Genomic DNA, 26,592 nt, shown 5'->3' with positions numbered 1-26,592 from the left:
TTACGAGAAAAAAGTCAAAAATATTACGAGAATAAAGTCATAACTTTACGAGAAAAAAGTCATAACTTTATGAGAAAAAAGTCGTAATATTACGAGAATAAAGTCGTAACTTTACGAGAAAAAAGTCATAACTTTATGAGAAAAAAGTCGTAATATTACGAGAATAAAGTCGTAACTTTACGAGAAAAAAGTCATAACTTTATGAGAAAAAAGTCGTAATATTACGAGAATAAAGTCGTAACTTTACGAGAAAAAAGAAAATAACGTGTAACATTACTACTTTATAATATTATGACTTTATTCTCATAATATTCAGATTTTTTTTCTCGTAAACTTCTGACGGTTCACAATTACGTGGATTACATACGAGTTGATTACGTGCTGACTGTACTGCTGTGCGACTGGGCTGCTCATTAACATGTTCTTGTTAATATGTACAAAATAGAAATGTAAAAACAACAGTTTCCTGCAAGCTGAACACAATACCTGCAGAGAGCTAAATAAATGGCAGGGAAGCATGTGCACGGGACTCGGTGCTCCTGCTGCAGCTGCAGTGAGGGATTCAGGATTGATACGTCAGTTTTGATATGTGTGCTTTTATAGTGACGGAGAGAAAAAGAGATGTGGACGGATGGAGTTTTGTTCTTCTTCTTCTTTTCGGTCTCTTTCTCACATTTCTCCATCTTTCATCCTTCCATATAAAACAGATCACCACCTCCCGGACTGTGTCTCTCTCGCACACAATCACGCACACACACTTGGTCTAATCCTTCGTCACCAGGGGCAACCAGACAGCACAAAGCCAAATAACTGGCCGGGCACAGAAACAAACGCGACCAATAGGAGGTGGCCTGGAAGAGAGGGACTTCCACTGCGCCCTTCCTCCCTCTTTCAAAGTTTCTTTGGTCTTTTTTTCTTCTCTTCTTCTTCCTCTTCTCCTCCGTCTGTTTGTGTTTTGTCTGTCCACTTCAGGGACGGCTCAGTCATCCTCGCTTTAGAAAACAGCCGCAGCCGCAGCTTAAAAAGACAGAAGCTCACAGCCGAGGAGGGGACGGGGGGGATTCACTTTCATCAGAGTTCAAGAGCATCTTTATTTTTTAAGGTCGGGTTTGTGTTTGATTGGAGGGATTGGGATGTTGGGAGAGACCAAAAGAGAGGGTGAGAGAGGATGAGGGAGGACGCTTTGAGAAAAGGACCAAGATATTAAAGAAAACAGGAATATTCTCTGTGGGGGGGAAATCTGGTATGTTCTTTACTTTCCTGGCATCATATTTACAAAGGAGCGAGACATCTCTGACTCTCACATTCCAGAATAAAGAGGCATGTGAAGACAGCAAAGTGGCTCAGCTGTAACCTCTTAAGCTCCACTAGGACGCCGACGTCCTCAGCCGACATTACCGTCTTCCAGAGGCTGCAGCAGGCTCAGTTTTAAAGCTAGAAGGAGCATGTTAGCTCGTCGATAAGCTAAATGACGAGGTTAAATAACACTCCAAAGTTGGCGATGGACAAACTGTCATGGCTATTTTCAAAGGGGTCCCTTGACATCTGACCTCCAGATCAGTGAATGTAAATGGGTTCTATGGGTACCCACGAGTCTCCCCTTTACAGACATGCCCACTTTATGATCATCACATGCAGTATAAATGTGTTATTGTCTTCTATTCTAAAATGGTGTATTTGAATATTTCTGCATGCTGGGGTCCCTAAACAGTCTAGAATTACATAAATTGGGTATCACTGTAAATCTGAGACTCTTGTGGATCCAATGAGCCCAACTGTATTCATGTGTGATGATGTTAGTGCCCATAGGAGACATTTCATTGACCTCACTGTATAAAATGACCTGTGGTGACCTCTAGGGTAATCACAGCCTCATGAAACTTTACAGCCACAAACTAGAGACCTAGAGCATTCAGAGGATGGATGGATCAATCTAGAGACCTAGAGCATTCAGAGGATGGATGGATCAAACTAGAGACCTAGAGCATTCAGAGGATGGATGGATCAGACTAGAGACCTAGAGCATTCAGAGGATGGATGGATCAGGCTAGAGACCTAGAGCATTCAGAGGATGGATGGATCAAACTAGAGACCTAGAGCATTCAGAGGATGGATGGATCAGACTAGAGACCTAGAGCATTCAGAGGATGGATGGATCAAACTAGAGACCTAGAGCATTCAGAGGATGGATGGATCAAACTAGAGACCTAGAGCATTCAGAGGATGGATGGATCAATCTAGAGACCTAGAGCATTCAGAGGATGGATGGATCAGACTAGAGACCTAGAGCATTCAGAGGATGGATGGATCAGACTAGAGACCTAGAGCATTCAGAGGATGGATGGATCAGACTAGAGACCTAGAGCATTCAGAGGATGGATGGATCAGACTAGAGACCCCCCTAAAAGAGATTAAAGGGTCTATAGAGAGGGGAAGACTGACCCAGAGTCCTCTCAGAGGAAGTAAATAAATGTCACACCAGTTGAGAGATGAGCCTTTTAAATACAGTGCTGACTTTGTTTTGCCATTATTTCCAGTCGAGTGGGAGCGGGGTGATATTCGTGTCCACCGTCACGTCTCCATCGCAGCTCAGACGTCCAATGGAAGCGTTTCAGAAGTAGAGAGTTCATTGGCAGCCATTTCTGCTGTTTTGTTCATTTTGTTTACCGTTTATATTTCATAAGCATATAGAAACACACTTGTGATCGATGTAGTGACTGATACTTTGTCCGTCTTTGTCTTGACAGTGAATGCATGCTAGCTGCTCTGTGAGGCTCTACTTTTATACTGTATAGTTGGCGAAATGGAAGGCGGTAAGATTTTGAACGTCAGCCTGAGCAGCGACAGCGGGGTTCATGGGGAAGCGATGTGTGTTTGCTGTTGCTTTGCTCCTCTCTGGCGTGGTGTTGTTGCACCGGGTCGGCCCACATTGCACCAGCTCAGTTTCTCCTCTCCGCCTGCCAAACTTTTGGACACTGAAGCACCACTAAAGTATGCTGTTTATGTGTGTGCGTGTGTTCGTTCATGTGGGACGGTACACTGTAAATGATGGTTGGTTCTGAACCATGGGCTGTAAAACTACAGAGCTCCTGCTTTAGTTCCCAGTTCACCCATTCTCCTCCCAAACCCTCCCGCTACTGCTGTTTCTTCTCTTGTTCTTATTTGGGATGACGAGATCTGTCTTCAGAAACTAGTTAGCCCTTTTAACTAGATTCCATCATGTTTGACTCTCAACAAAGTTTCAGAGACATAGTTTCCTGCATTCTGGTGACTTTTAAAGAGTCAAAATAACAAAATAATAAGGACAACAACAGCATTTTTATATTAAACTTTTGATTTTACTTTCACTCCCAGGAGAGAAAACTGAATAATTCGCCCCTCTGGTGTGAACTTGGCGTGTGAATCTCTGGTATAAACTAATATTCATCATGTTGTATTTATTTTTGCACGATGGATTATTTCTTTCTCTTCATTCTCTCCATCTCTCACTCACTGAAGGTCCTTACAGACACAACGTGACAACGCCACCACTGACCTCTGAACCCCGTTATTTCCAATAGCTTGCGCCGCGCCACTAAGCGCATCGAGAAAAGCCCAACTTTAGACGCTGCACGCTGTGGCGAGCGCAGCTTAAACATGAGCTCAAACTGCGCTGTGTCGCAAGCATAGGCTGCTCTCTTCCGCTGGGAAATGACAGTCGGTGTAGCTCTATTGTCTTCCGGGTGAAAACGGTAGGGATTATACACACTGTCCAGTTCCAGAAACAGGAAAGAACGTGTGAAAAGTTGCCATAAATCGGGAGAAATTGTGACCCCGGGAGGAAACCGGGAGAGGGTGATAAAAGACGGGAGTCTCCCAGGGAAATCGGGATGGTTGGCATGTATGGTTACGGGAGAACATGAGCCGATCCTCCTTTATTTGGTTTGTCACCTATTTTCAATTCAATGTTGTGCTAGAAACGGTGATGACATTGCTCAGCAGTGAACGATGGGCTTTGCCTTTACTTTACCCACTTCTAACACAACTTTTTTAAGACATTGTAGGTGTATATTTTGTTGTTTTACTTCATTGTTACCTCCACCAAGGAGGTAATGTTTTCACTTTGGTTTGTCAGCAGGATTACGGAAAAACTGCTTGCCCAATTTTTGTGAAACGACGGTTGAAAAGATCAGGCAGAGATTTTCATTTGTGCGGCTTCTTTCAGGTTTCCCCTGAAAAGTAAATTGTAATATTTTCAGGTGTGTCTTTAAAGGCCTGTAAATCTGTGAAGATGCTTCACGGTTATTTGATGTGTTGTTGCCAGCATGATTGAGTCGCTGTAATCACTGTTATTATTCTCTCTTCCAGTTTCCTCTCAGAGATCCTTAACATTTCATCTGGTGGAATTGTACTTTTTAAAACGCTGATCAACACACCTGCACAAACAAACCTGTGTCCTCATGTATCACCATTCATCCTGCAAATGAACAATTCACCAAATGAATAACAACAGGCTCTTTTCAGCGGTTTGACGCAGCGCTCCGGTTCAATCGGCCCCTGCGCTGTGAAAACACTTTCGTATTGACAATTTTTAATGATAATACCTTTTTAGAACTTGAAAACAGGTACACATCCCTCCACGGCTTTCTGTTGTTCCGTCGTGCATCGCCCTCCTTCCTCTCCTCCCGGTTGATTTTGGGGGATTTTCTTCTCTGTATGTCTGTTTCTTTTTTATATGGATGCTCAGTGCTGCGCTGCGGCGCTGTAGCCAACACAATGCCCTGCAGTGCAGATAAAGAAAGCTCCAACAACACCATATAGCTTATCAAAGGGGTGACGGGGGTGTGTGTGTGTGCACTGTTACCATGCTGCTGTGTGTGTTTGTATGCATGTAACGGCATAAAAACCTTAACTTGTGTTATACTTTGCATGGTATCCCTGCACAATTGAGAAGAGCTACATGGTAATGGTCACACACAGACATGTTCTTGACCTCGTGCTGTCATTTCTACTAGACGGACAGATCAGTGCAGAAAGTCGTGCAGGAAACAGGCTCTGTTTTTTTTTTAAAATAAATAAAAATGTAAAAACTATCAGCACTTAGCTTGTTTGATCTGTTCTCTATCCACCAGGTCTCTTTCCTAGAATCCTAAATACTGCAGCTCAGTGGGCAGAGGACGACATTAAAGTGAGAGTTTAAGAAGATAGATGTTTGGCTCTCCACACATGACTGTTGATACCATTTGTTACACAGATTTGGGGCTAAATTTAACCATTGTTTTTACATCTGGAGAATTGATAAAAATTATCAATAATCTCTCCAGAATACCGCATTAACACATCAAGACCTTGAGGAACACCAGAGAAAAAGCCATGCTGTGATTTGGGATCAAAAACTTTTGACATTTTAGAGATTTCTGCAAGAATTTTTTTTTTTTCGGTGATTGGATGGCGAGCACTTGTGTTGTGTAAACTGCTTAGAAACCCCCTAATTGTCAATCTAAATAGGAAAGCCATCCATCCTCTGAATGCTCTAGGTCTCTAGTCTGATCCATCCATCCTCTGAATGCTCTAGGTCTCTAGTCTGATCCATCCATCCTCTGAATGCTCTAGGTCTCTAGTTTGATCCATCCATCCTCTGAATGCTCTAGGTCTCTAGTCTGATCCATCCATCCTCTGAATGCTCTAGGTCTCTAGTCTGATCCATCCATCCTCTGAATGCTCTAGGTCTCTAGTTTGATCCATCCATCCTCATACAGATATATCATTTCAAACTTAAAGACCATTTCAACCAATAGAACAAATAGTGGAGACCGGAGAACATCGTCAACCCTGATTTTAAGGGGTTAACGGGCACCTACTGAGTTTTTCAGGACATTAAACACAAAGTTTAGAATTTAAAACATCGACTTTGACCTGAATACTATCATGAAAAGTGTGAATCTTGTCTTTCCTGTCCAGCATAAATGCAGCAGAACTTTTCCGAGAGTTTATTTGGAACTTAATCAGTTGCTGTTTTCCTTCCTATTGCACAGACACAGGCCCTGTCTTAACAAACTATGTATTCAGGCCTCTGTGACTAATGCTGTGTGTCCACGAGGAGGGCTGTTGTTACAATGCAGTCCTCTGTACGCGCCAATACTGTCCATGTTTGTGAGGAGCCACTGAGGCAGAAAATGGGTAGAATATAGAAAGAGAAGAGGCGACTAAACAGAGCCATGTGAGTCGAATGGGAATGAGGCTGAGAGAGAGAGAGAGAGGAGGGAGGAGTAGAGATGAGAGAGGAGCTAGAGGGAGTAAGAGAGTTAGAAACAGAAAGGAACTCATGCCACTCTTTGACATATCCTTTGGTCATGCCCATGGCTAAAATTATTACGGGAATATAGGCTTCTTTTTGTATAAATCATTCAATTCATGTTCTGTATTAACCCTTTTGGGGATAATAGCTGCAGAAATAATGGATAAAAGAGGTATTAGTTGGGAATATTAAGAAGAAATGGCCACGAAATATATTATAATTGGAGAGAAGTTATATAAATTAAAAAAATTCAGTTTGCATGAAAAGAAAAAAGATAAAATGGTTATATTAAATCAATCCGAGATGATGACTGATGATTTATTTATGGACTTAATCTCTAATGAATTATTTCTATTATTGATTATAGTTGTTCTTCATTTACTCTTTAGTTGAAACTAATTTATCAAGGACATCAATTCGTGGATATCTCCAACGTATCCTCACGACGGTTTGTATGATATCTTACGAAATGTTATTCGTGCATTTTCTTACAAATGTCCAGCATCCATTTCCACTCCAGTCTTTTCAAAATAAACTTCCGTACCACCGGAAGTGGCGTTACTTAAGTACGGAAGTTACATGACAAATAAATCAATGTTGACTTCTGGTTTCACACGGGACATGAACAGCAGTCTCCTGGGAGAGAGTCTGGTGTTTTTTGATCCACCCCGACCTCCTCCCTATTCGGCGTCCGCCGCTCTTCATACTTCCTCGTTCACACTTACGTGGATTATACGAATTAATGTTGTAATATTTACGAATTACAGTGCATTTACTTTTCAGTGTATGAGAACAGCCTGATGTATCAGCTTGTGACGATGCAAGTTGTAATATAAGTTAAGAGAAACTTTTCCCCACCTTGCTGTAGAAAAACTGAAGTCAGCGTTGAACGTGAAGTGTCCACCCACCTCAAACTGTCTACACGTCAGCTGCTACACAATACCAAAGACTTCCAGTTTAAACGGTCTAGTCGTGTCTCCTACACATAACTCTTCCCTGCAGGGGAGACTGAGTTTTCTCCCTCTCAACACCCCCTTGAGCTCTGTGATATCAGCGTTTTAAGACACAGCGCTCATTGCATGTGACCAGTCTGAGAAAAGAGAGAAACAAAAGAGGTAGAAGAGGAGAGGAGAGTAGCTGCAGTGTTATCAATACCTGCCTGCCTGACTGCCCGGCGCACTGAGCTGTTGTAATTTCTTAGACGATTCACACTTTCAGGTTTGTGTTTGTGTGTGTGTGTGTGTGTGTGTGTGTGTGTGTGTGTGTGTGTTAATCTCTGAGGCACTGCAGCCAGTGTTTGTTTGCAGAATAATTCTTCTAATCTTTCCAGAAATGTTTCAGCGTGCACTTGTAACATCACCACACACTGCTGCTGCTGCTGCTGCTGCTGCTGCAGGAGCACTGATGCGTGCGTTGAGTGTGTGGTGTTGTATGATTGTGGATTGAGGTGTGCAGCAGCAGCATCTTCACAGTTTAGAAAGGTTATGTGGGAACATGTAGTACAGGAACTTTGTCTGGTCCAAGTTGCCAAAGGAAGTGAGGTTTGTATGCTTGACGATATATACTGGAGTTGTTATTTCTTACTTAACTAAACACTTTTATCAAACATTAAAAACGTGACGAGAATTTGAAGGATAAAAGGTTGAAGATGAGATGAGCTTTGGTATGTCGAGAAATCTAAATCTTTCCTTTCTTAAAGGCTGGCACACCCTAAAAGATTTTTCATGTTATGTTAAATTTAATTCTAAACATGTCGATGTATTCCTAAACCTAATTGAGCAGTTTTATTTTGAAAAGACTGGAAGGGAAATTGACACGTGTTGCTGGACATTCACAGGAAAACGAATGAAAAAGAAGATACGAACCGTTGTATGAGAATACGTTGATCTAATACAAGTCAAAGGGTGATAAAAAGCGGTAGGTTGAGCTTGTAGTTTCAGGTGCTGTTGGTAGTTATTGTGAGTAGCTCGCTGGTACACAAGTGAATAACAGGCAATGGAGTATGTGTTGCCTAGCAACAGCAAGAGGCCTCTCATTGCAGATCCAGTGTGATCAGTATCTGAGCTGCAGAGGCAACAAAACACCGCGTTATATCACTTTCAGTGCGATCACCAGCTAAAGGAGCTCTCATGTAGATAAAACTATGACTTTCTGCTGCTGACGTTGAGTTATAAAAAAACCCTAAAAGCTCAATCCTATCAGAGGAAAACGCTGACTGTGGACGGATGACCGGCTCTCGGCGGTCGTTGAGAATCACCGTTCTAATACCTGAGCGGTGATTCACCTGACTGTGTCAGCGTGTGTTCGTCTTTCCTGTACAGACTCTGGAACACAGAGTTGAAGAAGTGGATCGATGAGAACCAAAGTACTTTTCCCTCGCCCCGACCATCCGATACCAACTCCCCCCCACCACCACCACCACCTTCTCCTCCCTCCCTCCCTCCCTCCATCCCTCCCTCAGCCCGTCTCCCTGCTGCTCTGTCTGATCAGGCCTGACAACAGCATTCACTATTCATTAGGAGAAGTTAGCGGGGAACCTGGACCACGGTGAGCCTCGGGCACAGGTGGGGACGGAAAGGACATCCAGGACTTCAACAAAAGCTGGGAGACGCACACGCATGCTGACTGGATGGAAATTAGTCTTAAGAAGTTCAGATGAGGTGAGAGGTAGTTAAGACTAGAGGAAGACTTAAAGCCCCCTTCCAGACAGTTTTACTTTCTGGTTAACGTTCTTTCTCAAACAGAGAAGACGGGTGTGGTTAATAGTCAGACGTTATTCATCACCATGGTAAACAGATTGCATCGTTTTTCAACCCAGTTTAGATGAATTGACTGTTTATCAGACCACAAATGACACAAGAATTATCTCAACACAACGACTCTCTCGCTCACTTTCGCTCCCACTCTTCTTCACCGTCTCCTCCTGGCGAGGCGGCCGTCTGGCTGCTGCTGCACCGAGGAGCCACACCGCCGCACGCCGGCCACAGCGCGCCGGAGGACGGATAGACGTGTTGCCGAGGTTACGCCGTTTGAAATTCAGTTTCGGGGACGTTTTGGAGATTCATCGTCCACCAGCATCGGCCACTCTCTCCTCAGCTCCAGCACCAACACCGACACCGCACCGGGCTGCTCTGAGATCTGTTTATGTCTCTAACGGGACTTTTCTCTGATTTTCTTTGTGTGCTCCCCGTCGTTCGGACCTGTTAGAGGCCGGCAAACCTCCGGTATCGGCTGCTTTCCGTTAATTTATCTCCAGCAGGAGGAGACGGTGAAGAAGAGACCGAGTAAGAGAGAGAGTCAGTGTTCTGTCGGTGGGATTTCCTGTAATCAACTACGTTGATTTCACCCGTTCACCGCACACACACAAATGCCGTTGTGAAAATAAACACACTAAACTAAGGTGGAGGAAACCCGGTGTGGCTTATTCAACGAGTTGGGCTAGATCACTACTGTAACCAGAAAGACAAACTGACAGACAGATAAACAGAGTTCTCGGTTTGTTGCTGCTCGGACTCAAACAAGCATGAGTGAGCCTCTTAGAGGATGACCTTTGACCTGCAGCTTCTACTGGAAAAAAAGGAGAAGAACCACAAATTGAATTCAGTGATGGATCGTAACTAGACAGTAACTTTCAGACCTGGAAGGCATTCACGGTGACGGACTCTTTGTGTATAAAATAGAGAGATTGGGAGTTCAATTCATGCTTCATTTCACACTTCCTCACACCTGTTCAACCGCTGCATGAAGTGGCTGTTCTTGTTGGATTTGTTGGTTTTCGGAAAGTTACAAAGAATTTGTCTGTACTTTTACAGAAGTAAATATCAAATGCAAAACATGGAGTATTTTTATATTGCTTATTTACTGATGCCGATGGAAGTACAGTAAGCTGTGTTTGCTTTATCAGCACAGAGTGAAGGCTCGTTCCAAATATTGTAAATGGACTTCAGAGGACGATAAAACAAAGATCACAAACGTACGTTAAACCCCCTCAGACGTTTTCCTACTAACTATGTGTCCACTGGGGACGTCGTCTCAGGCCGTGACATCCATGTAAACAGATTAAACACACACACGGGTTGCTGCCAGTCAAACAAGATACAGTCTGCTCTGCAGAGCCGAACAAATCCTGAAAATGAATTATTGATTATTACACTCCTATAGCCTCGGCTCTCTGTGTGTGTTTACTTCCTCTGTGGTTCACTAATCCTCCACCCAACATGACGCTTTGACGTTCTGGATCATTTTGTTTCTTGTAGCCTTCACGGAGAGATATCATTATATTAATTCATAAACTAGTTTCTCAACAGTAAGGCACGCCTCTCTTGAGCACAGTAAAAAAACTGTTCAGTAGTTACCGTCTGTCAAAAGTTTCAAACTTTCATGAATATTGTTTTGGATATTTACGCTCCAGCGAGGATAAAGTGTAGTGTTTAAATTCTGTTTACTTTGCGTGACCTTTTGTCTACAGCAGCTCCACCATCAGAAGAAAACTCCACTTTGATATACAGCCACATTTCTAACAAATCACTCCCTCAGATTACTAAGTAGTGAACTCAATATGCTGATTTCATTCCCTGAACAATTCCTCCTCAATTCGGACCTTCAAAATATTAACTTGTGTCTTCTAAATACTAAATAAGATTTTTTTTAAACTTGCATTAATTGACCTTTTGGGGCTCCTTAGCTGCTAAATGCTCCAATATGTTCACCAGTTATAGTCACTCATAGTAGTCATAGTCTGTCTGTCAATAAATTAATAAATATGTCATTAAATGTAGCAAAAATATAAAAAAATTAATGTAGACATATTTATATTGAATTTGCCTATTTATTTATTAAGGCATTTATTTATTTATTTATTTATTTATTTATTTATTTATTTATTTCTGTATTAATTCCCTAACTGAGTAACAGCCCCCTCATTTGCATAACAAGGCAGAAATGCATAAAACGATTTTGGGAAATAAATAAGAGGTGAAATACGAAGGGAAAACCATGCATAAATAAGTAAATGCATAAATAAATGCATAAATAAATACATTTAAAAATAAAGAAAAAGTAAATACTAAAATAAATAAATAATAAATGCTAATTAAGTACATAAATATAAAATAAAGGCAAAAATAAATAAATACATTTAAAATAAATACAAATATAAATATAAATTAAATACATAAATAAATAAAAGGTTAAATAAATAAGGTAATTAATACAAAGATTTATAAATGAAGAAGAAAATCAGAAATATCAGTTAATGTCACATTTGATCAACTAATTAATGGCTACATTATTTTTGCTACATTTAATTACATATTTATTTATTTATTTATCGAGTCATTTATTTATTAATTTATTTTATTTTGGCAGGTTCCGTCCTCCATATATCGTTAGTTTCTCAGCAGTAAACAAGCGGTGATACTGAACAAATCCGTACAGTTGCCTTACAGGTTGTAAAAACCACAGCCCTCTCTCCTGAAACTTACCTTCCCATACAACAAAACTGCGTTGTGAATTATTTTGTCGTGGATTACATTTGTTTTCTGACGTATCACAAATATGTTTCTAATGACAGTCAGTGGAAGTCAACGTAGGGAGGAGGTCAGGGTGGGTGGATGAGTCAAACAAAAACAGGACGTTCTGATGTCCATGTCTCGTGTGAAACTAAAAGTCAACGTTCACTTATTTTAATTTAAGTCCATCAGTTTAAGCCAAACCTCGATGTTTTTGACTGAAACTAACCACAACGAACACTTGGACATGCAGACAGAAGGAGAGGAGAGATCCAGGGGAAAATACCTTTCCCCCATAACGTAATGGAGAATGCAGTTTGGTTGTATGGGGATGTGATTTTGTAGGAGACGGGGCTGAAAAACCAACACTGATCAGAAAAACTGTGAAACGTTCTGTAGAGTTGCTCGCCACGGGGAAAACAACACACTTTCATCAAAGGTTGTCAAAGAATACACAACATGGTGATAATAAGAGTTTATACATAAAACAAAAAAATGCATTGATGTGTTTTGATTTTGGTGAAAGTACTTAGAGTGAGGAAGCTGTTGGTTGAGGAAAAATGAATAAATGTGAGTCGACTGAGCTCGAAGTCGACGACGGCGGCATCGAGGAGGATCAGAGCGAGCAGCGTGAGCTGGCTGGAGCTGCACTGTACCGACTGACAGGTGAGTATAGCTGCAGGGCTAAAACACACACACACACTGCAAGATACGAGCAAAACCCCTGATGCACTCACAACTGAATTACACGGGAAAACATGCACGCACAAACTTGCACTTGCACGCATCACGATTAGATAATAATGGAACCACCGGACAGAAAACCCTGAGCTTACCTCGGCACCAACTGTCTTTGAAAATGGCCAGGACAGTTTTTCTTTGCCAAAATTTAGCGCAAATTTGGAGCGTTATTTAGGCAAGGCAAGGCAGCTTTATTTGTATAGCACATTTCAACAACAGGGCAATTCAAAGTGCTTTACAGAAACATTCAAGAACATTGCGACAAAATGCAAAAGAACATTAAGAAATAATTAAAACAGTTATAAAAACATAAAAACATTAAAACATTAAAGATTAGAAAATAAAAACAAGCTAAAAATAAAAGCTAGGATAGAAGCTAAAATTGCATAAAACTCAAAAGAGTAAAAGTTATAGTGCAGTGTCAGAATGAAAGGCACCCGCAAACAGGAAAGTTTTAAGCTTTGTTTTAAAAGAAGTGAGAGTTGGAGCGGTCCTGCAGGTTTCTGGGAGCTTGTTCCAGATATTTGGTGCATAAAAACTGAATGCTGCTTCTGCATGTTTAGTTCTGACTCTGGGGACACTAAGCAGACCTGATCCAGATGACCTGAGAGGTCTGGATGGTTCATAACACAGCAGAAGATCAGAAATGTATTTTGGCCCTAAACCATTTAGTGCTTTGTAAACCAGCAGCAGTATTTTGAAATCAATTCTCTGAGAGACAGGCAGCCAGTGTAGAGACTTCAGAACTGGACTGATGTGATCCACTTTCTTGGTCTTAGTGAGGACTCTAGCAGCAGCGTTCTGAATCAGCTGCAGCTGTCTGATCGATTTTTTAGGAAGACCGGTAAAGACGCCGTTACAGTAGTCAAGTCGGCTGAAGATAAATGCATGTACTAGTTTTTCCAAATCCTGCTGAGACATCAGTCCTCTAATTCTTCTTATATTCTTCAGGTGATAGAAGGCTGTCTTTGTAATTGTCTTAATATGGCTGTTAAAGCTCAGGTCTGAGTCCATGACTACACCAAGGTTTCTGGCTTGGTCTGAGCTTTTTAACATCACAGATTGTAGGTGAGCACTAACCTTTAATCTTTCTTTTTTGGCTCCAAAAACTACAACCTCAGTTTTGTCTTTGTTCAGCTGAAGAAAATTCTGGCACATCCAATTATTGACTTGTTCAATGCACTCACTCAGTGCTTGTATTGGACTGTAGTCTCCTGGTGATAGAGTTATGTAAATTTGTGTGTCGTCTGCATAGTTATGGTAATTTATTTTGCTGTTCTCAAAAATCTGACCCAGTGGGAGCATGTAGATGTTAAACAAAAGAGGCCCCAAGATGGAGCCTTGGGGAACTCCGCATGTGATTTTGTTCAGCTCAGATTTGCAATTACCTATAGACACAAAGAAGTCCCTGTCTTTTAGGTAGGATTTAAACCAGCTGAGTGCTATGCCAGAAATACCCACCCAGTTTTCCAGTCGGTCTAGTAATATATTATGGTCAACCGTGTCGAATGCAGCACTGAGATCCAGTAAAACTAAAACCGTAGTTCTACCACTGTCTGTGTTCAATCGGATGTCATTGAAGACCTTAACAAGAGCAGTCTCAGTGCTGTGGTTTCGTCGAAAACCTGACTGGAAGACATCAAAAGAGTTGTTTAGTGCCAGAAAGCTATTTAATTTTTGAAAAACTGTTTTTTCAATTATTTTAGACAAGAATGGAAGATTTGATATCGGTCTGTAATTATTTACTATTGATGAGTCCAGATTGTTCTTTTTGAGGAGTGGTTTGATGACAGCAGTTTTCAGGGCCTGTGGGAACACTCCTGAAACAAGAGATGCATTAACAATCTGTAAAAGCTCTGAGACCATACAATCTGATACTTTTTTGAAAAGGCCTGTTGGCAGAATGTCAAGGCAGCATGAGGAGGATTTTAGATGTTGTATGATTTCCTCCAGGTATGTCTGATTTATTGGATAAAACTGTGTCATGGTATTTGCGCCAGGTTTAAGTGGACGCAGGGGAAACAAACATCCTGTACCTGCTATGGAGGAAGTGACTGCTTGTCTGATTTTGTGAATTTTTTCTGTAAAAAAGGAAGCAAATTCATTGCAGGCCCTGGAGGATAAAAGTTCAGAGGCTACTGACACAGGAGGGTTTGTTAGCCTGTCGACAGTAGCAAACAGGGCACGTGCATTGTTATTGTTTTTGGTGATGATGTCAGAGAAGAAGGACCGCCTTGCATTTTTCAGTTCTGAATTATAAATGCAAAGTCTCTCTTTATAGATGTCATAATGAACTTGTAGATTTGTTTTCCGCCACTGGCGTTCAGCTTTTCGACACTCTCTTTTTTCATTTCTTACCAACATGGTATTTCTCCATGGAGATTTTTTCTTACCAGAGACAATCTTCACCGTGGTGGGTGCAATGGTATCAATAACATTTGTCATTTTAGAATTGAAATTATCTACAAGCTCATTGACAGAGGTCCAGGGGAGGGTGGGTGTGTTAACGTCCTTCATGACAAGCTAGTATGACCTGGTTGGTACCGATGGATTCTTCAGGTTTTATAGTTTCATATGACACCAGTATCTTCACTTGAGCTTAAAAATTGCAAGTTGCATTAATGTGATAAAGACATTTGAGGAGTTAAAACGAATTTGGGTTAACGCGTTATTCTAATCTTGATATATCGTTTTAGCTCGCAAACTCGCCAGTAACACATCCGAGGCTTCTGAGGGGCCATTGTCAGAAAATGGCTTCAACACATGAGCTAACTGCTTGTTGAGTGACAATATCTCATTTTCCATTTCCCACATGCTAAATGCACAAACAGAAAGTGTAAGTAAGTTCACTTCAGAGTTGTGAGAGGCACCTTTGATGTATCTAAGCCAGCAGAGTTCCCCCCTGCCTATAGGCTTTGTGCAAAGCTAAGCTAAAATAAATATTTGTGCAAAGCCAAGTCACTGTAATGAAAACCTGCTTTCAACACAAAACAACTGACCTGAACTTTCTTTTCTTGACTGTGCAGCATCAGCCTTGTGTCTTGTTTTAATACAAACGATTAAAAAATATTCCCCCAAATGTTGGTGTATTCCTTAAAGAAAGAAATGCATGGAGGTGTTTGCAGTGTGTGCATTTCTGTATTGTTGGATATTTCTTCCAGTGTGCAAACAAAGGCTTACAAAATGTTTCATAAATTACAGATAATGTGAAAATGTAATAAGCTACCAACAATGTTTGATACCAGTAGATGTTAATGTGTTTATTTGTAATAGCCAGTGTATTTTGCAGTTTAAGCTAAAAAAGGAACAAAAACATCTTTAACATTCAGTTTTAATAAAGAAAATCCTGCCTGCGTTAAAACCCAGAGCTCGTTAAAAAACACTCAGCAAAACGCAGGAACCACACTGGACTCTCCGCACATAAATTAATAAAACTCTCACAGAGTAATGAAACAAACACGAGCTCTCAACTTAATGCAGTATAATGTTTGATATTGTAATAAAATATTCAGGCTCCAACCTGCAGTGCTGGTGCTCCAACCTGACTTCATGTTTTTCTATGTGAAGGAGCAGCAGTCAGCAGAATGATCATAATGCTAGTGTAATGTGTCCTTTATTAAAACAAGGTGTAATGGGTTCAATATGATATTAAATAAAGTGCTTTTTAGATTGAACGGCGTCTGGGAGGGGGTCTCCCACGTCAGCACTGGAGGGCTGCATACAACACTTTCCAAAACAGACAATCTGACAAACATGCCCACGTTACACAGTGACTTTTTGTTCCTTTCTTCGCACGACTACTTACTTCACTTTCTATGTGTGCAGAAACAAAAATATCTTCAAGGAAAAATAGTCCGAAATAGGGTTGTCTATCAATTTTTTTCAATACGATTATCATGGCAAAAAATATCACGATAATGATGTTATCGTGATATCATTAAAAAAATGTCGCAATCACTTAAAATACATATTTAACTTCCAACGTTTGTTTGTTTTCTTTCCAAAACAACACATAACGGCGTATTGGCAGTGAGTGTGTCTTAACTGAATAACTCATATAACTCAACTTATAACTCTGGCTAATACTGTAGCTCCACATTCGCTGCACACTGGAGCAGCATCAAGAAGGACTTTTTCTTGGCCAACCCGAAGAATTCCCACGCTGCAGAGTTTACGTTTTTAGCAGGGCAATAAAGTATCTCCTTTTCATTCATCGTCATTTTGACAGAATCACGAAGACAAGACGTGTGCTTGCTTGTTGTGTGTTTACGTTATAGTCTGTTTGTGGCGTGTATGACGTCATGTCTGCAAACAAGTTTTTATTTACTGCGTGCGAGAGAACACAAAAGAGAAATAGCTAAACCAAGAGCTAAATGCTATTGTTGTTGTTAAACACGATATATCGTGGCTGGATTATTTACATGATATTACTATTTCAGTCCTCAGACCTTCTTCAGGTGAATCCACACAGGTAAACAGCACCGGTGCCACATACAGTATAGAGTTTAAGATCCAAAGGAGCAGTCTGTAAGAACTTTGTCATTAGTGTTCCCGTGTTAAACGTTAAAGCAATACTGGTGAACAAATCCAAACAAGTCAAAGTCAAAAGTAGTTTCAGAATAACTCTGTGCAAGTTACGAGGTACTACTTGTTTTTGATTTGTTTCAAGTGAAATTGCAAAAAAAATAGAAAATGCATTATCTGTGAAAACAAGAAATTGCAAAATAACTCGCATAAACAGCCATTTAAGGAGAATTCTCCACAATATGCAGTTTGAAGACGCTTGATGAAAGCTGATGAATCCATTTTCAGATACTCTCTTGATGACGACGAACACAGAGAGACCACAAAAACTGCCCAACTGATAAAAGTCCAAAATCTTTTCATGCCGTTTTCTGTTTTGTATCGGCACAAACAAACAAAAGCACGCTACTTGTCAGTACTTTGTTCACATCTCCAGTACAGTGTCCCTCATGCTCTTTACACCTTATTTATACAGTACGTGAGCACATACACACACCGAGCAGCGTCGGATGTCTCATACAAGCGTCTGTGTGCCGATGTTGGACATAAACTTTTTGAGAAAGCAGCTGCTGCAGCCGCTTTCTCTTGGTGAGATAAATAATTTGTTTTGACAATTTCAATCACAATTAAGTCTATTGGAAGAACACTCTTGCTGTGTGTGTACTGCAGACAAAGGAACAACTGTAAATACAGATAAATGGACAAGTGATTAGTTTTCTTTTATGAACGACGGGTTGTTGAATTAGAAAAAGCTGAAAGAAAATTACTAAATTATTCTCAGCAAATCTGAAAGCAGCAGTGGAGAGAAATGGAGCAAATATGATGAAAACATTTTTTATAAAACAGTCACTATATCCTGACAGTAGAGCATCCTCTGGTGTCCTCCGGTAATCCTAACGGCATCTGCAGGATTTCACAGACCGGAGGAAAACAACCAATCAGAACTGGCAGCGCTGATCAAATATGAATCAATATTCTGTTATTGTAATGCCTATTTCTCGCGTAAAAAGTGTGATATTGATTTAGACCAGTGAAAATAGGCTGGAGGTGCACATAAATAGGAGACAGGGCGATCGGTTTTTCAAACAAGCGGCATGTTTGTTGCAGGAAAGTTCGCTGGCGTACGGAGCAGGTTAAGACATCTCTATTGGAAACAACTGAAACAATCTGATGTTCGCTCGTTCGCATCGTGTCCAGTTAGCAAGAGGTGTGATGGTGTGACGTCACTTTGGCCATGCCAACAAACATGACCGTGTGGATGCAGCAAGCATAAATCCCACTTCAGTGTACAGAGCTTATTTGTTTTTTTAGAATCACCCATTTTTTAATTTAATCAGAACAACACTCAAAAACACCTATTTTCAGTTACACATAATGAAGACAAGTAGCAAATCCTCACAATAAGATGCTGGAACCAGAGAACATTAGGTATTTCCTTTAAAAATTACAATTAATCGCTTATCAAAAGAGTTCCTGTTTAATTTTTGTTGCAGCTCTAAAATGAATGAAAGCTCCAGTGTGTGGTAGTTTTGATTCAGTCAGCTCTGGTTAAACTGCTTAATGTTCAGTCTCATGTCCAGCTGAAGGGATGTGGTCTCGTGAACTGGACGACAGTTCCCAACTCCTGTTGCTGCAACTCCAGAGTTTATTCTCTGAAAAACACAACGCTGATGAGACACGGTGAGACTGAACCAAAAGGTGGTGAGCCGTAAATCAAAACAATGAGCTGCAACGCTCCGTGGAGATGAGCAGATAATCCTCTGAGTGTTCGTTATACTGCAGAGTTGTTTCCTTTAGAGTCTGAACTGGATGTGATGTTTTGTCAGGTAAAGTCAGATGTGACAAAGAGGAACAGATGTAAGAAGTGAGATGTTGTTCAGCAGTCAGCGAGCGTCTCCGATTGGCCGGGCAGAACACCGCCGGCTCATCAATAGTACAGAACGGATCAGACTGAAGCAGAATACTAAAACACAGCATCTGCTCTTTTCTTCTCCATCTCACACAAACACTACTACTCATAGTGACATAATACACTCCCTCACCTCTAACCCCAACTTTAACCCCTAAACCTCATCATGCAACCACCTGCTACACCCACAGTGTGTGGAGTGCAGCAGAATCAGGTGGTATCACAGCGACACCACACGCTGAGAGAAAGTCAACATGATGCTTGAGCTTGTCTCAGCTTGATACAATCTGACAAAGAAAAAGAGTACAGCCAATTTTACAATGTGCAGTTGGCAGATGATATGGAGAGGGTGTGTGTGTGTGTGTGTGTGTGTGTGTGTGTGTGTGTGTGTGTTGTGAATACCTGAGCGACGGACTGGCAGAGCAGCTGAAAAATAAATGTATGTATTGAATGACATGAAGAGAGGAGAGTGTGGCAGAAAGAAAGAGAGATGAAGACAGACAGAGATCTGCTCGCCATTAAAATATTCATCTCACGCCGGCAGGCCAAGCCTAAAGCAAGTCTGGCTTTCAATGACTAATTTATGCTTTACACCGATCCACGGGAGGACTGTGTGTGTGTGTGTGTGTGTGTGTGTTGTATCCATCGTCTCCACTTCAGGATCATTATAGCTGACGGCGGCTTGGATACAGTGAAACAACACCTAAGTACTTCTGGGTATGTTCATACATGCATGTGCACATCTTTATGAATGATATATAGTAGATACATTGCACAGATTTAAAGGTGTTAAATGTGAGATTGGGAGCATTTCTATTGCCTCCGCACTAATGATTAATGATGCATCCAGGGTCTGAAATTAACTTTTTTCACTTCCTGCCACTGTGGCAGACAAGTTTTCCACTCAGAAATGCAATCTGCTACTTTTGAAATCTCTGAGCTTAATGAAGGAATAACATTTTAGATCTGATATCATTCAATGATTGATATATTTTTTACATGAATAACATCGTAAATTACAGTGTTCGAATTACGCAACTACTAGGGGAGCCCTATTTTGGGGGGGGTGGGAGGGTACTGTACTCACTACTGTACTTTGTTATTGTCATCTATAGTGGTTATTTGCATAAAAACACACAATTCAAATGATTATGATTATTTAAATATTTGCTTTGATTTAAAAAAAAATCTTGGTAAGTTGTTATGAAGTTAATAATAACTCAATGGCACCTCCGTTAATGTTAGTAGCTTCGTTATTTAGCCAGTCAGGACTGTGCTGCTAACAGCTAACGTTACTAACTCTCCTCCTGCTGATTTAAACACAGGTTTGTTGTTCACAGTGTCGCGTTATCAGGGAAAAATAGGGTTTAGGTTTAGGTTTAGTAGCGCCACGCTGTTGAGCGCTTTTTTTTCTCTCTGCCGTGTCTCCGGTCCAAAACAAACTGAAACATGATACAGCATGCATATGCGTTAATGTGCAGCGTAGCTGTTGGAAAGCATCAATAAGAGGAGTCGATAGACACAGAGACATGAGATGCCGAGACAGCGGACAACTACGGTTCTCTATTCCCATCACTAGCGTTTTCCCTGCCTGCCAAAGTGGTGGATGTCCTGATGATTTCACTGCTAAGTTCAGACCCTGGATGTATTGATTTATATTCCTACCAGATTTTGCATCTTGTATTCAAGCACAGCAAACGTTATATGGATTTATTTTTTAGCACTTTTAATAGTAAAGAAATGTTAAACGTTACTCCGGTTCACGCTCTCTTTGTATGACGTCATCTACATGCGCCAGCAGCGCTGATCTCAGAAAGATAGAGGAAGAAGAGATATCAGGCTTTGATACAGACACAATACTGTAGAGTAGTAGATGCATCACTGTTGGTTTGAGTTGGAACAAAATGTCGTTTAGGAGTCTTTAAAAACAGTCCAACTGCTTTACTGTACAACAGTTATGTAAAGAAAGAAATCTGCTTCTACACCTCAAAGTTCACAAGTTATTTTGGAGCCAAACAAAACAAATGTTTCATAATCTTTCTACCAAATTATATTGAAATGAGATATCCTGCAAACTAACAAACAGAACCAAAATAAAAACCCTCCTTGCTGGAAGTGAGGAAAAATCACACCCGGAGAGCCGGTAAGAACAAACAGCTCTGTCGAAAACTTTATCCCAAACAAACAAACGCATCAGTGGGTGACCTCTCTGTATGACCTCCTCCTTCCAGCTCGCTTTCTAAACATCCCCCCGTTTCCTCTCCATTCGCAGCACCGCGGCCGCCTCGCTCCGCTCCGCTCACACGGTTGGAAGATATTCCCACGACGCTCGTCTTCCTCCCCTGTCTCTTTATCTATCAGTCACAGAAACACATTGTTTGGTTGTATCTCTGCAAACTGGGTCATTAACGGTTGGAGAAGAAAAACAGGAGGGTGACTGTTGTTTCCAACGCTCTTCAATATACCTATCTGAATGGGAATAAATCCCTGCAGCCAGGTTCAACATGTGGTGGAAAGCCTGACACCAGAAGAGAGGAAGCTGTTATAGCAGCAGATTAGTGTAGTGCCCATATAGTGTGGCTGCAGTGCGATTCTGATATATTCTGCCTCCCTGAGTGTATTTTTATATTTTCTGCCTGACCTCTCCGAACCTTATTCCTCTTCCAACACTTTCAAACTTACCTCTCTCTCTCTGTCTGCAGCGCTGCAACCATCCAGCGTTGTGCAGAAAGTTGGAGAACTCCCTCGACTCGACTCTGCTCGTTCTCCTCTGTCTCTCTGTCAGTCCATCACTCTGTCTGACCAGACTCTCCTTCTTCTAAACCGCGGACAGGCAGGAACCTACTTCCCCCCCCTCTCAAAACTCCATGGGGGACAGATTTCAGCATTGCACGTTAAATTATTGATGAAGCGTCCCTTTCCTCTTCTCTTCTCTCCCCTGAGGCTTCGTGCTGTGGGACGCTGAGAGAAAACCAAAATCTCTGAGGACTCCCTCTGCATCTCAACACACCACGCTGTGACTGCAGACACACAGCCGATACAGAGGGGCTCATCTGGCCCTCACAACACAGGAGATACCGTGGAGTAGAAAATAAACTTTACATGGTCGAGTGATCTCTGAAGGATCAATTCATCTCTCTGCAAGCACTGACCGACACAACAAGCGCACGACTTAATAACTGGACAGGATGAGTCGTCGTCTAAAGTCCCAACATTGGCCCCTAGAGGCTGAAAACTTCATTACACCTCATAATAAAAAAGGGTTGAGAGAATAAACATACTGATAGTCCACAAAACAATCTCAAATCAAGCTCCACTTATTGACTTTTTCAGAGCTTTCAGTCTTCATCTGTCATAGATAGAAGAGTTTACTTAAAAGTTAGTTACAAAACAATGACAGATATTGATTCAGAAACCCTCACAGGTACTGCATTTAGCATAAAACAAGATGCTCAAATCATCAGTCAGTGTGCTGACTTGACTATGACTTGCCCCAAACTGCATGTGATTATCATAAAGTGGGCATGTCTGTAAAGGGGAGACTCGTGGGTACCCATAGAACCCATTTACGTTCACATATCTGGAGGTCAGAGGTCAAGGGACCCCGTTGAAAATGGCCATGACAGTTTTTTCAGTTTAGCATAAGTTTGGAGCGTTATTTATCCTCCTTCACGACAAGCTAGTATGACATGGTTGGTATCAATGGATTCATTAGGTTTTATAGTTTCACGTGATATCAGTTTGTTCTTAATACCTTAAACACTGAGCCCACTACAACCTCCGAAAGACACGTAGCGTCCGGGACCACCGGTGGGTAGTCGCTACAATCTAAAAATCGCAAGTTGCGTTAATGCATTAAAGAAATAAGTGGAGTTAAAACAAATTTGCGTTAAGTTATTAATAATTATATTTTAGATTTTTTAGTTTTATATGATACAAGTATCTTCACTATGGCTTTAAAACTGAGCCGCTACAACCTCCAAAAGATCGATTGCGTTAATGTATTAAAGAAATTAGTGGCGTTAAAACTGATTCATGGTAACGTGTTATTATCCCTAGTTTCATTATTACTAAGCTTCACTGAAGTAAAAAATGTATGTACTGTATAGTGTTTATATATTTACATGAAGTAGTTAATCATATAAAGTTAATAACATGCACTGCAGCTCGAGTCGGTCTCAAAACCCACATCGATTTATTCATTACTTACGTATTCATTTATGTAGTTACTCAGTTAGTTAGTTAGTCAGTCAGTCAGTTAGCTAGTCAGTTAGTTAGTCAGTGAGTTAGTCAGTGAGTTAGTCAGTTATTTACTCAGTTATTTACTCAGTTAGTTACTCAGTTATTTATTTAATCAGTTTCGTAGTTAGTCAGTCAGTCAGTCAGTCAGTCAGTTAGTCAGTTAGTCAGTCAGTCAGTCAGTCAGTCAGTCAGTCAGTCAGTCAGTCAGTCAGTCAGTCAGTCAGTCAGTCAGTCAGTCAGTTAGTCAGTCAGTCAGTCAGTCAGTCAGTCAGTCAGTCAGTCAGTCAGTTAGTCAGTCAGTCAGTCAGTCAGTCAGTTAGTCAGTCAGTCAGTCAGTCAGTTAGTCAGTTAGTCAGTTAGTTACTCAGTTATTTATTTATTCAGTTTCTTATTTATTTATTTATTTGAAAAGTGAAGCCTGGTGTCCGGAGCGCTGTCCATGGTGCTGAATCTGGTGTTAGTCTTCTCTCTATGTGTGCGAGCGGAGACGCTGTCCAGGGTGCTGAAACTACCTGAAGAGCTTCAGTGCACATAAGCATACTGTGTTTTTTTTGTGGCTGTTTGAATTTATTACCTTCATAAATATAGAACTGTATATCATCTTCACCCACAGAGGAGGGATCACCTGGAGAAATATCTAATTGGAATAAAAACCTGCGTGTTCTCGGCGCCCCGTGGTACACGCAGGAATATGTTTTAAAAATAAATGGGAAGTCTGCCTCTATGTTTTTAGGAATAAGAATAATTTGGTATCACATTAAATGTCTGACTCTGCTATACGGGGATACAACAGCAACGGCTTTCAATTAGTCAACCAGCAAAAACTATAACATATATATTTTTTTTAAATGCGTAAGTCTTCTGTTCTTCAAATATAGATTGGAAGCCTAAGGGAGGTTTTCTACTCAACAGACAGAATTAACTTTTAATTAAGAAAAAAAATAATTACACCGATAACCTTTACATTTATTTATTATTATTGATTTATTTTTAGTTTAAGAATTCAAACAAGTGAGAGATTATGTTTCTGTAACTGATCAATGTTTTAATGTTTCAGTGGTTAATTAAATTATATGATCATTTTAATGTGAGTCAGGTTGTAAAATAAATTAATTAAAATATTGAGCTCAGTTGTAGAAAGTTGCTCGAGTACCTAAAGGGATGAGGTACTTTTTAATTATTATTTTTAATTTAATTTGTATTTTCTCCGGTTTGACTCGGCGTCAGACAGACATTTCTGACGGGGAACAGAAGCCGTTATCTATGCTCTCTTCAAAGCCACCAGACTCCACTGAAAAAAACAGTAATTTTACCTTGCAGAACAGAGGAGTTGCTGATCTACCGCTGCCTCCATCGGTTAGTTTGTTTGTGTTATTGTGTGACTAATATCAGAAATAAACTAACCGATCGATGCAGCGGTAGACCAGCAACTCCGGTGTTCTGCCAGGTAAAATTACTGTTTTTTTCAATGGAGTCTGGTGGCTTTCAGAGAGCATAGATAACAGCTTCAGACAGGGCTCTCTGACGGCGAGGTAAAGCAATGAAAATATTCTATATATAGTGTACACTTAAACTGATACTGATTATTTTAGGAGTCTGAAATCCATCCACATCAGTACACTGCTTTGCTCCAAACTCCATCGACTGTAGGTAATACACTGACTACGGAGAAGTAGCTCGTACAACCACACTGAGAAACACCAGAACTATCCCTTTAAGGAAAACTTTGCTTTGCCCGACTTTTACCTTATGGAATATTTTTACATTATGTTGTTGCTACTTGTCCATACTGCGTGTGTGTGTGTGTGTGTGTGTGTGTGTGTGTGTGTCCCTGCTGAGTATTAAAAGTGGAACAGCAGCTGGTTTGAGCTGCTGTCTCAGTCTGTCAGACCGGTTATTAGAAAATGCTGCCTGACTAACAAACTGCTGTTTACTGCAACACGGGGGAATACAAATGACACCTGCATCAACTCCCTCCTCTGATCTTATAAGCACAGGAACAAGAAAAATAAAGCCAGCCACTTGTTCTCGCCACACAAACATATTACTCCACTCACTTTTAAAAACACTGTGCATTGACAAACAGGAAACAAGTGTCTTGATGAACAGAAAGATACTCCAAGACGTTCAAGCTCCAGGATGTAAATCCCAATGCAGTTAGCCATAATGGCTCACAGGTGACTACTTTTTGTGTTTGCTTTTGATCGGACCATAGACGGTATATAAGAAGTGGACGTAGTCACCGTGACGTCACCCATTGGTTTGTGGACTGTCGATTTGACGTCTCAAGTTCAGCCTTTTGGCCGTCTGAATGTTGGCTTTTTACAAAAAGAAGTGACACGATAGGGTGGAGCTAAATACAACCGAACACTGAATTAGACATTTTTAGGCAACCAAAATTTTATATTAACTTTGATGAAGTGAAAACACACTGTGAAAGAGTTCAAATTCTAACAGCGAGCCTCGTCACCTCTCTGTAATAAAGAAACCGTTCAATCTCTCCAATCTAGGATGTAAATGACAGCGGTAGAGCAGCAGGAGAGACTTCCTCACTCTATGAATAATGTAAGCTTTGGAGAACGCTTTGACGGGATGTCAAAACATGTCATTTTGAATTCACAAAAAAAAGAAGTTTGACTTCGACTGCTGAAGGAACACCAGTTTCCTTCATCGTCGCCCTGACAGACATGTAGCCCAGCCGAGGCAGAGGCACAGCTGTCAATCAAAAACATCTGTACGGTATGAAGTCAGCGAACACAACCGAGGCTGAGACGAACCAGACGCTGCAGTCTGAAAACATGACCTCAAGGGCTTCACTGTGCAACGCTAACTGTAGTTCTCTACAGCAAACAGAAATGAAGACTTCTCTCTGCAGGTTTTAACAAAAGCATCATTGAATCTGGGGCGGATCATTTTCAGTTTAGATTAATCTGCTGATTGTTTTCTAAATTAATCGATTAAACATTTGATATAAAATATCAGAAAAATGCATAGACTGTATATAAGAAGTGGACGTAGTCACCGTGACGTCACCCATTGGTTTGTGGACTGCTGTTCTTAAGCCTCGAGTTCGGCATTTTGGCCGTCGCCATGTTGGTTATTTGCAACCAGAAGTGACATGAGGGTGGAGCTATAAGTACAACCGAACGCTGAATAAGGTTATGATTAACTTCCATGAAGTGAAAACACGCTGTGAAAGGGTTAAAGTTTGAAGATGAAAACACGGACGACTCCCAGACCGGACAACGCCGTGGTAGCGACCTGTCAATCACAAAGTAGCCCCGCCCTAAAGCATCCCCTGCTTTATGGTCTATTTGACTCTAAATGGGACCATCATTTACTAAATGAACATCATGCTGTATTGAAGAAGGCTTGAAACTAGAGATTGA

At 40.9% G+C, this 26,592-nt stretch overlaps 1 long non-coding RNA gene across 1 annotated transcript; it reads left to right on the top strand.

Moving 5' to 3' along the window:
- The first annotated feature begins 5,412 nt into the window (after nt 1-5,412).
- Nucleotides 5,413-26,327, top strand: LOC119479044. The gene is made up of 4 exons (XR_005204592.1): nt 5,413-5,523; nt 11,725-11,727; nt 21,537-21,546; nt 26,315-26,327. It is a non-coding gene; the product is annotated as an uncharacterized LOC119479044 (long non-coding RNA).
- Nucleotides 26,328-26,592: the final 265 nt, after the last annotated feature.

The sequence above is a fragment of the Sebastes umbrosus genome, chromosome 20 (genome assembly GCF_015220745.1).
Source record: "Sebastes umbrosus isolate fSebUmb1 chromosome 20, fSebUmb1.pri, whole genome shotgun sequence".
In the NCBI taxonomy this organism is placed as follows: domain Eukaryota; kingdom Metazoa; phylum Chordata; class Actinopteri; order Perciformes; family Sebastidae; genus Sebastes; species Sebastes umbrosus.
Note: the sequence above shows the minus strand (reverse complement) of the source record. Positions and strands in the feature narration are given on the sequence as shown.